This window comes from Coturnix japonica, chromosome 2 (genome assembly GCF_054131305.1).
Source record: "Coturnix japonica strain WE chromosome 2, WE-NBRP24, whole genome shotgun sequence".
NCBI classification, from domain to species: Eukaryota; Metazoa; Chordata; class Aves; order Galliformes; family Phasianidae; genus Coturnix; species Coturnix japonica.
Genome location: NC_140664.1, coordinates 550,058 through 562,167, shown reverse-complemented (window position 1 = coordinate 562,167; position 12,110 = coordinate 550,058). Strand labels below are relative to the sequence as shown.

Here is a 12,110-nt window from a genome sequence, read left to right as displayed (position 1 = left end):
AGACTATTAGTGCTGAGTATTATTAGTTAATAAAATACTCCATTACTTAGGTTACCTCTCATTTGCATAATCTTCTTCCTGCTTTCTTTCTACCTTGTCCTCTGTAGTGTTGTAGGATTATCACCAGCCCCATCACTTTAATACCCAAATCTGCATCCCCAGCCCCCCTTGCTCTGCCATAAAACTGTTCTGCAAAAGCCTATCAGCAATGTAAGGTAATCTGAAGGAATGCAAGAATAATCTCATATGGGGTCTCAGGCCTTTTGCACCCACTCTGAAGACACAAAGATGTGATGTGAGCATATACAAGAGGACATTACATCAAAAGCATCATTCACAAGAGTTCCAGCACCCAGCAAAAACCCAACATTGTCCTAACATTAACAACACCTGCCAGAAAATACCTGAATTTGAACCAGAACGACCAACCAAGTCACTTAAGCCCTTCTGTTCAATTTCTGTGCCGCTCCACGACCCGATGGCTTCTTGTACAAAGGTCAGAAATCCCCTCGTAGAAATCCCCCAGGAATAGCGGCCCTATAAAAAGGAACTTGGAGTTCCCAGCAAATCCCACGTGCAAACCATAAAACTGTAATCCCCGAGAGCTGGAGGGATTCTACGCGTGCCACGAGGCCGCTGAGTTCAGAGCCTGACCAGAAGCGCCATGCGTTGCCTATTGCTCAGGCACGGGGCCAAATAGATGGGCTTTACAATCTAATCCCCTATGACAGACTGTGTGTTGCTTTGCGAGGGTTTAAAATCAAAAATAAAAGGTTTCAGGTAGGTCCAGGAGCGTGGAGAAATACTTACCAAGGTTTGCAAAGCGTCCTTGTAATTCCTTTCGCAATAGCTCAGTGTGATCTATAGTCTTAGAGAACCAAATGTTACACTTCTATGCCCTCATGATACAAAACAAGGCGAGATGCATAAGCTGATAAAATACATAGAAAACTCGAGAAGAGGGTATGAGATAAAGGAAAGCAGTGAATGACAGAACTGTAGGGGTTGGATTGCCCAATGCAACCACCCTACTAAATAAAACCTAGACTGTGCTGCAAATCTTGTACAGTACTTTTTAATATAGCACAATAGGATAGGAAGTTCCCAACAAACACTTTCCAAAAGCCAACCTGCTGTTATAAAGCCTGTTGAGCATTCCTTGCAATGAGACCCAGACCAATTCTTGCAAGCTGAGCTCTGTGCAGAGATGGAGGAGCGATGGCCATGCAATGTTGGCCAGGCAAAGATGGCCATGCAATAATGGCAGTGATGGCCAGGCAACAACTGGGCCAGCTCAGGCTCAGCAAAGCCTCAGGTGCCACCAGTGCCATAGAGAACAAGGATGCTTGCAATGGACTTCGAGAAAGCCACCAAGAAGCCAAGCAACAGCCTGAAGCTCGGACACAGATGGGTCGGAAAGCACGCCTAGGGGATCTGCAGGGCACTCGCATTACAACAGCTCTAAAATAAAGTGACTGAAATTAGAAACTCCTCTGATTATCCAGGCAGCTTTAATAAGCCTGGTCCTCAAGTACCAAGCACTGAGTGCTCTTAACACAGGGATCCCACAGAGCTTGCTTGTAACATTTCTTTGCTTTTTAAGAGAGGTAATATCAGTGGTTTGACCTCTCTTGGAATGAAACATGAGGTCAGAGCCCTGCTGAGGATTGCTTCCAGCACGAGGTTGCAGACACGGCAGCTCAGATGGATTCTGTTTGCCTTTTGCTTTGAGCACACGTATATTTTGTCATATATACAGGCAGATAACCAAGTGCAATAGTCAACGTTAGTCTTTTCCAAGGGCTTTTTACAGACAATGGAGCAATAACACTCTGAGCCGCATGAGGAAAAGCCAGCAGCTTTTTGGGGAGGGAACGGGAAATCCTATTAGCCTAAGCTGGGCTCTCACCACTCACCACTTGTTTGCAAGAAAACAACTATTTCCAAGCAAACCAGTCAGGAAACTCTGCTCCGTGCCCCCTGTGTCCCCCAAAGCAATTTGGGGTGCAGCACTTGCACGCGCGGTGCCTAATGTTTCACACTCCAAGAGCTGTTCCAGCATGAGCTCTCTGCGTAATCCCTACAAACTGCTTCCCAAAACAGCTGCAGCTCTCCTTAATTAGTCTCTGCGGGCAACGGGCATTAATGATTTCGGGCTGATGCAGAACTATTTTCGTGTCAGCCTCGCGTGCTCCCCCCATGCAGCCTCGCTGCGTGCACCCCATGGAGCAGCATAACCTTTTGACCACGGCCCTGCTTGAAAATTTAAGCTAAAAGCAGCTGACCAACAGCACTGAGATGCTGTCACCTCCAGGAGGAAAGCAAAGAGCAGCTCTGAGATCCGTGGAGAAGCCACAACCACGTAGGGCACAAGAGCCCAAACTAGGCACTCGAATTTTAGCAGCCCCACAACCATCCTCATCTTTGGGGTAAGTTGTGCTCAGATACTGGGTCAAACTCACATGCTACAAATCTGTCATCTCCTTGAGGGCTCCTTTAGCACCAGCTGCCTTCCAAGAAATGTTTCTCCTCTTCCCAAGCAAATGGGGCTCGAGGGTCTGAACAGAAGGTAGCAGGGAAGATGTTACCCACCAAGCTGTTGTCTTGACTCAGCAGTTCAGTGGAAGCCTTCAGCAAAAAAAAAATAACTTCTTTAGCAAGAGCAGGTCGTGTGATAAAACCTAACCAGTGCATCTACCCCAATCCTGTTACAGGGACCAAATTACCAAAGCAATTTTAACAATTAACCACAGAAAGAATAGTTGAGAATTACAACTCCCCACTGCAAAAGGAGCTTGAAGAATAGCAACTGCAATTGGGAAGAGATGCACCAGAGCTCAGATCAAGAAGAAAACAGCCACCTGCATGGTAGTAATGGGTTGACTGTTGGACTTGATGATCGTAAGAGGTTATTTCCAACCTTAATGATTCCATGATTCTAGAACTGAACATGGTGGTGATGGGTCAATGGTTGGACTTTGCAACCTTAGTGATTCTACACTCCTACGAGCTCTACCACCACCACTACTGTGTTCAAGGCAGAAAGCAACACAAGCTCACCCAGAAAACTTACTTGGTTCTCTGATTACAGATGGACATAAGGGTCTGACCACTTTACCTACCAGCCGAAATACACCAGCACAGGCTCTGCCTTTTATTCTACCATAAGGAAAAGCCTACAGCCAGGTGGTTTTGACCTTCAATCAAAGCAAAATTCCTAATTTAGGTCACAAAGGGCTGCATTTTGGGAAAGAAACTCAAAAGAAAGTGGGAAGTATAGTGCTGTACCTATAGTATTTGGATGACATGCTCCTGCAGAGTGTTCTTCTCTGGGAACTTGTGTGTGCTGTCCCCATTCTGACAGATCCAGACCACCCACCCAGCCTTCCAGAGGGGGATAAATGGAGTTGAGAACAAGAACAGAAATCAATTAAGTGAAATCTTCCTACAAGCTCAGCAAAACCTTTCAAAGCTGCTTCTCGGGGACGATTCTCTCCTCTTGATGTACCTGTGCAAGTCCCACATGCAGCAGAGAGCTCCCCAGACATCGCCTGGCTCTTCGGGGAAGTATCCTTCAGGGTTGTGGCTCCCAGGAACACAAGGCAAATTCCTCTTCTTATCCTCTGCCTCTTTAGTTTTACTTTTCCTCCTTACTGCTGGCTGAAATATCACAAGGGAGGCTGCTGAGTGCCCGCAGGATCACCAGTTGCTTTAGCAAGAAGCCTGGAGGCAGCAGGGAAGAGAAACCCAAGGAGTAAAGACACCAGGTTCTCATGCATCCAGGGAGCTGCCAGCCCCTCCAGCAGGATTACAAGGGAGGATGACACAAAATGGTACCTATGGGATCCTGAACTGTCGTCAAAGCTGCTCTGAGGTGGGTAAAGGCATCTGTGCCATGTTCAGAGCTGGAAAACTTTATTAAATTGTGATGCTTGCATCCCTCATAGCTCCATCAGTTATCTCAGTATCGTAATGTCACATACCAAAAGCTCATGGCTGACAGTGTAATAAAACCCAAACCTCCCCCTCTGATTAATGCAAGTGGTTTCAGATGTAAAACAATACAAGCGAGCTCAGAGCTATTTAAAATAATAAACCGCCTTTGATTTTTCATATTCATAAAAGCTGGAACAATATGGCAGCCCAGGAGGATGCCTATCAATAAAGCTGAAGCGGAATATCAATATTCAGCTACACGGAAATTTATCATAACCTGGGAAGCAATCATTAATGCAGGGTTCAGTAATTTGCACCAAAGCAACGGAAATACTGACAAGAGCTTTATACTTCCAGTGTATTCATTTCTATACATACGAGTGGGGCACCTGGTAATGCAAAGTGAGCAACAACAGCAGGATTTGGCCTTCCATCACAGATCAGCAATACAGCAGAAGTGCTCACAGTGCTCTAGGTGCTGGAGAACCCCATGGATTTGAGGGTTGGAACAATAAGATCTTGAAGATCCAATTCAAACCAAGCCATTCTATCACTCTATGGTTATAGGATCTTTAAGGCCCCTTTCAACCCAAGCCTTTCTATCATTCTTTGGCTCTATGATCTTTAAGGTGCACTTAACTGAAGCCATTCTATGGCTCTGTGATTTTGAAGGTCCAATCCAACCCAAGCCATCCTACGATTCTGTGGCTTGAATAGGTTTTAAGCAGCCAGAAATGCTGAGCAAGCTATGGGATGGGATGGGATGGGATGGGATGGGATGGGATGGGATGGGATGGGATGGGATGGGATGGGATGGGATGGGGTGGGATGGGATGGGATGGGATGGGATGGGATGGGATGGGGTGGGATGGGATGGGATGGGATGGGATGGGATGGGATGGGATGGGATGGGATGGGGTGGGATGGGATGGGATGGGATGGGATGGGATGGGATGGGATGGGATGGGATGGGATGGGATGGGACGGCATGGCATGGCATGGCATGGCGTGGCATGGCATGGCATGGCATGGGATGTAGGAAGTAGGATGATTAGGAATTGCTGCTTCCTCACCTCCACAAAGGTGCCTACATTGAGCAAGCGGTGGTACAAGGAGTCTGCAAAGCAGAGAATGCTGCTTTCATCACAGGCAAAAGAAAACAGAGCTGTGAGGGCTGGAAGACACTGATTAGATAGGGAAATTGAAGCAGGACAAAGCCATAGAGGGAAGTATACAGAGGAGCTCACTACCGTCACCCCCAGGACTCCTCTTCCACCAAGTTTAAGCGCATTGTACTCTCACCCCAATTTAACCCCCGTTTCATGCATGGGCTGGAAACAGAGGAGAAGGGATTAATGTGAGTGGGATGTAAACAAAGGAGCTGCAGTTTTTCGCTCCCAGCCTTGGAAACGGCGCTGTGTTTTCAAGCTCACAAAGTAATTCCGTTCATCTGCAGGCTGACGTGTGAAAGCGGTCAGCATCGGGTTTCGGTACAGCCGTGTGAATTCACAAACTGTATGGCTATTAATACAGCCAGGCATCCTCGTCTGCTGGGAGGGGTTAAATGGGAGGGCATTAACGTGGCATGCCACTTGTGCCTCCGGATTTGGAGCGAAGGGCTGCGGTGTTCCCGTGTTCTTAATGCTGTCCCATGCTCTTCTCTGCATGGTGCTGCTGGAGCTCTGACTGCAAAACGTGGCTCAGATGGGTCTATGCTTGAATTTAGGGAGTAATTCTGCTGCAAACCCAAGCAGGAAAACCTCTGGATGAGGCTTGAAGGTGTTTTATCCCACAAGTAGTCAAGATGGAGATTAAAAGCAGCTGCAATTAAACCCGGGATCACGCACTTGATATCACGTTAATCCCACGCTGACAGTCCTCTGACCTGCATCAATCCCATCCTGAAAGCCACTTTGCACAACTGTTACACAAAATTTGAGGCTCCTGCACTGTCTCAGCACGCAGAGGACATCTCTAAATCCATTAACACATCATGCGCCACCAAAGACACAATTAGTAAGTCTCAAACTTCTGCTTTAGCTACTGCTTGCAGAACTACCTCCCACATCCAAAAGTAACACTTGAACATTTGGGTCAACTTTTGTGGCAACTTTGGTATATTTTCCCTTCCTTCTTAGGTCAATTTTTGGGGCCAATCTTGTTATTTTGCCCCTTCCTCCTTAACTATTTCCCATATTCTCTAAAGCCTTTCCCATTATGTTCACATTATGTTCAAAGCTTCTTAGATCCCACTGCATCTTCTCCTTCCCTCACCCTCCCCAAAAGTGTTTTCCCTCTGCTTAAAATAAATGGAAGAACAGAAACACTGAATTTTTTCCTATACCAGACAAAGTGTTCAACAGCAGAAGGAAGGGGAAAAAAAAAGCAACCAACTAACCTTTTTCTTCCTTTCCAAGCTGCTTTGACATTTCTTCTACTGTCCTAAATGGAGCAGCATGCTGCTTGCTGTTAAATCATCCCCCCAGGTCGCTGCAGCGCAGCGGATTAATGCGTTCTCCGCTCACCCTGTAGCCTGGCCCAGTACCGACGGCACAGTTGAGCCATCACTTTTGCAGTCACCAAGCCTGCTGCCTTCGGATCAAATGCATATGTTTAAATCAATGGTTGGAAAAACGCCCTGCAAAGAGCCACAGCGAATGCAAGGAGGAAAAGAGATTTCCGACTGTGACGGTGATTCTAAGGTATCAAGCCTTGCATTGGGAAATTTTGGTTGGATTTGGCTTTGGGATGAGGGTAAGGGGGGGATTTTGCATATAACATCCCTAGCCCTAAATTCAGCCTGTTTGTTTATAGATCTTTGGAACATTTTGAGGGAATAACTGCATTCCCCCTAAGGCCACATTGAAAGGACCAAAGGGAAAGTTTAGAAGTAAAAAGTTAAACACTGTGTATCTTCATACCAGCTCTCAAAGAGTTAAAAACTCAGTAGTAAAATACAAAACTCACAGCGGCATTTTGCTCCCGTATGCGCACATTCAGACCCCACTGAAATAAGAGTACTGCAGCATTAACACACCTGGATGTATTACTCACAGCCCTACGACAAAAGCTTTGCGCTGGGAGCACTGCAGAGCCATAAGATGCCTTTGCATCTCCCCGCGACTATTTCCCAGTGGCACAAAGAGTGGATGGACAGCCAAAAGCACAGCGTGGAAGCTCTTTACAAAGTCCCCAACAAATTTCCATTTGCTGGCGAGAGCTCCAGCCACCTATTAGGGAGAGGGAGAAGATGACAGATTACCGAATCTGCAGATTAATTGCTCTCCAAAGTGAGATGGTCGTGGTTGGTACCCGACGTCAGCACATCCCATCAATCTCCACAGCCGAGTGCTGCTGGCGGGAGTTAATCCCCCCCCCCCCTCTCCCCTCCTCTCCTCGCCAGGCAGGGAGTTCATTTCCACTTCATTACTTCGCAATGTAGTGAGCCGCCGAGTGTCTTACTTACCGGCTGTGCCGCGCTCCGCTGAGCCCAGGGACAGCTCTGGGGAGGAGAAGAGAGGAGCCTCCCGGCCCCAAAGCACAAATACCTAGTTGACATCTTTTAAAAAAGGGAGAGAATACACTCTGTGCAATGTTCAGCCTTTAGTTTTTTCTCCCTTTTTTGGTGTGGGAGAAGCAAAATGCCACACATCCTGCAAAACCCTGCTCAGGCCAAGAGCATCCCAAAGGGTTTGCACGCTCCTCTGAGCAGCACTGTGTGACCTATGCCAGAGCCCTTTCCCATGGGATCCCCATCCTCAATATTGGGTCCTAACACCTTGGGTGCACCCAATTTTGCACTGCAGCGTAGAATTGTAAATTCTATGATTGATTTCATGAGTCTGGGATTGATTCTAAGAGTCATAGAAGGGCTTGGGTTGGAAAGAACCTCAAAGATCATAGAGCCATAGCGTCACAAAACAGCTTGAGTTGGGAGGGACCTTAAAAACCATAGACCCACAGAATGGCTTGAGTTGGAAAAAACCTTAGAGACCACAGACACATAAAATGGTTGGGATAAGAGTCATTAAAGCCTGCCCAGTCCCAGTCCCTGCCATGGGTGTTTTGCCATCCACTAAATTAGATAAAACAAACACCATCCAACCTGGCTTTGAGCAATGTAAGAATCCCAAAAATGACTTTAGGTCGCTCGTAGCATCCATCCTCCCTCCCAGGAGACCCTCATATTGTAAAACAGAGACACAAGAAAGCATCCAATAGCCCTTCCCATAACTGTGCCATCCTCGTACAAGCCAAGAGATGCCAAAAACAAAAGTCACGGTGTTTTGTGATAGATAAAAGCTACGTTGATCTCAGCTTACAGGTAATTTCCTGGCCAGCACTGCTTTATCCCACCATCTGCTAAAACGATTAGTAGCTGGAAAAAAAACCTGAAACAGCAGAAAAAGTCAGGAAGAATGCAGTAGGGAGGAGGTGGTGGCATTGGGCTCGAGCTGAGTTATGGAGTGAAAACAGAACAAAATCCTTGTGAATGAGCATAGAAGATAAAGAAAAAATGCTGTCTAAGGATGCTTCATGGAGAAATGAGGACATTGGGGTTCGTCTGCTTTTTAATGGGGCTGGAGGTTTTGGGGAGTGTTATTTTTGCAGAAGGAATTTTACGCGACACAAATCGAATATTTGCACTTAGTAAAATAACACTTCTGAAAGTTTGTTTGTTTCTTTGTTTTGTTTTTATCCCACATTTTGCCCTTGAAAACAGGAAGCCAGGCATCTTCTGCTCCTCTTGTTGCCACTCCTCATTCATCACAACACTCCCAGAGCCCTTTGGCAAAGGGTTCATGGGGATAACAAAGGCTGGGGCCATGTCCAGCAGCGTCATTACTGCTGTGTAATTACAGACCCAAGGAGCGGGGTGTATAGGCATCCTGGTTCTACGCATTTAATTAAACAGCACATCCTTTCCCTTCACTATCCTGCTCTTCTCTTTAAGTCCTTATCCCACACAGACCTCAGGATGCAGAGATGGAACGCAGTCTTCTCTCTCTGCTTGACGGAGCACCTAACGCAGCAAACAACCAACAGACAGAGGGTGACAAGTGTAAGTGACTCCTTGATCCTACAGGAAACCCGAGTGCTGCCCTTTATTTAACCACCACCACCAAATAACGACTGATGGACTCACGTGCGTATTAGGAATCAATTAACCAGGCAGAAATCAGCAACGTCGAGAAAATATCCCAGACACAGCACAAAAGCAAAGCGAGCTCTATCTCTAAGGCAGTAATCAGACATAGAGAGGCGAGAGGTAATTACAGGAGAGCTGGAAAACAGGATTTACTCAAAGGTTTTTACCGCACGTTGAGTCATTTTCTCTGCGTATTAATGCTGCAGGCTCTCAGGGCAGAATGGTTGAATTACATTCATGGTAAAAGAAAGACACAATGTCAGCTCAGAGAAGTGAAGAAGCCCAAAAATGAGGAAAGCCACAGCTTTTTAGGGTCCCCCGTGCAGGTGACATTGGCCCCATTTCTCACTGCACCGCATCCATTACTTAGCTGAGTTTTCAGAATGATTCCTCCTGCTGTTTAAAACCACCGTGCTTCAACATTCCCTTTCATTGCTGGGTGATTATTAAACTTCCAAGACTGATTAAAACCAAATTGTGGAGCAGCTTTTGTTGCAGGCCTCATTTCTTACATCTAAGCAGAAAAAAAAATAACAAAAGCCTGCGAAGAAAAATATAGTCAAAAAGGAGCATCACTCAGGGCAAAACCCCACTTTTCCTGCTGACCACATATTTTTCTGCTTCTTGTAACTCTCTCCATCCCTGCCACTGTTTCGCATGGGAAAACTCCCTCTTTAAAACTGCACGGATCTCATCAGAGTGCAAACACAGACGCATCGTGCCCCCTAGAGGGGACTGCGTGGTCCCCACCGTACCCTGGTTTTCCACTACTGCACACTCCTTGTGTGCAACTCCGAATTAAAAAGAGGGGGAGAGAGACAGGTATGGTTTGAAGCCTCCAAAGGAAAACAGATAGAGGAGAAATGAGGTAGATAAATAAAATGCAGAGAGGTTGAAAGTACTGCTAAGGAGAAGGCTCCTGTCCCAGCTTATTAACAAAGGAGACCCCAAACTGGGAAGACTGGGGACATCCCAGACATGGGCAGTGAGTATCCACCATCCCCATACACATAAGTACCCCACAGAGCACAAGCATGTCCTGTTGAGGCTGTTTTGGGTCCATTGAGCTCACTCCAGAGTGGTATCAATTAATTAAGTGTGGCTAATCAGATACCTGGACTTGTCCAGCCCTATTTCTTTCCCTGGGGCAGCAGGGTGGGGGGGAAAAAAACACACAGGAAAAGTGGAGACTTACAGATATAGATGGCTTTGGGACAGATGCTTCTTGGTGCTCAGTGCTATGGTTTGGGGATTGGAAAGTTCCTGTTCCTACATGGAGCAAGGGGGATCTGCTGTAAGTTGGTCACCACAATTATTCCCATATCGCAAGAAATGATTTAGAAGTTGATCTTTAGGGTTTATTTGCTAGGAAGGAAGAAGGTGGTGCCCAGGAAGCAAGCAGCAACTCTCAGAACAAGCCATAACTCATGAAGAGCAATAGGCTCCCTCTGATTATTTCAAATTAAAGGAGAAAATTCCAAGGTTTTATCTTGAAAGCTCTCTGGACATGTGCAAGCAAACTGAGAAGCCTGAGGACTCTGATTTAGGGGAGAAACCTGCGGAAAGGCAAAGTGATGTTGAGAAGGGATTTGATCCAGAGAAAAGGAGAAAGGAGCAGGGCTCTAGCTGTAATGCTGTGCCCTCCATCAGCCTTGCAACTAATTACCCTGAGCAGCCTCTGCAGATTGACAGACAGGAGTGGAGGGTCAAGACCCAGAGAACCAGATGAGCCAAGTGGCAAATCAACAAGAGGATTGGGATGAGATCATTAAAGCAAAAATTACCAAGGGAGGTGTCAGGCATCAAATCCATTTTTAATACCGCATGATTCCCCACTGGCCTCAAGAGCCCCAATCCCCAAACCTCCTCGCCAGCAGTGATTTGTGCCAGGCTTGGATGCTTTTTTAATTTACGGTAATTGCATCTGACTGGAGATTTCAGTTACAAATTCCATCAATTCTACGCATTCAAACCAAATCTTAAAATTGGAAAGGCACCTGTGAACGGCGCGAGAAGCTTCCTGAAGCTGCAGCGATGGGGCCAGGCATGCTTGGCGTGGGTCGGATGCCAAGCTGGATGCTTCTGCAGGGACTTGAAAAATGCAAGTGATGCCTTGAGCCAAGATGGGTAAAGATAGCTCCTGCCCACCAAGAATAAACCATCAGCTAAAGCTTCTCTTTCTGCCCCATTTGCTGTCTGTTTTGCCACCCGTGTGTCATCTCCACTTTGTCCCCTAGCAGCTCGTCATCCATACGGGTTGGGGAAATGCTGTGGGATGCTGGAGAAAAATAAAGAGGTTGAAAAGCAGATTGGGATGGGATAGGGTTACCGTGCGAGGCTGGGGAGGGAGCAGTAACTTGCTTGCAGCTGGCATTCCCTTGCTTTCTCACAGGCAGTTAATTAGTAATTTTCATCACTCTTGCCGTTATATATATATGGACGTGAGAGATGGAAAAAGGAAGAGGAGGGAAAGACGACAGGCTGAGCAGGTGCTAAGGCTCACAGCTGAAACATTTCCATACAAGTGACCTTCCAGGAGCAAAACCCACCGGCTTGACAACAAGGTTAGAGGTTAGGTTAGATATTTAGAGGAATTTTTTCATATAGAGGGTGGTGAAGCACTGGAACAGGTTGCCCAAGGAAATTGTGGATGCCCCATCCCTGGAGGCATTCAAGGCCAGGCTGGATGTGGCTCTGGGCAGCCTGGTCTGGTGGTTGGCGACCCTGCATATGGCAGGGGGATTGAAACTGGATGATTATTGGTGGTCCTTTTCAACCCAGGCCATTTTATGATCCTTTCATTCTATGATACGAGTGATGCAAGGCCACAGATGGGGTGAGGATGTTCTGTGTGGGGGTGTGGTGGTGATGGGGTGATGGTTGGACTCTTCACAGCTGGGTTAAATGGGTTGAAACTTTGCAATTTGGTGTTGGGATATGGCTGGGTTAGAGGCCAACAGAATGGAATAGCAGGAATCAACATGCAGTGAGTTAACTTCCAAGAAGGGACCCAAACAAGTGACAG

The 12,110-nt window shown here is 46.7% G+C and overlaps 1 protein-coding gene across 4 annotated transcripts in view; it reads right to left on the bottom strand.

The window, feature by feature from the left end:
• ZC3H3 (zinc finger CCCH-type containing 3) overlaps positions 1–12,110 on the bottom strand; it is a 137,689-nt gene that overhangs the window by 98,271 nt on the left and 27,308 nt on the right. The window lies entirely within an intron of this gene.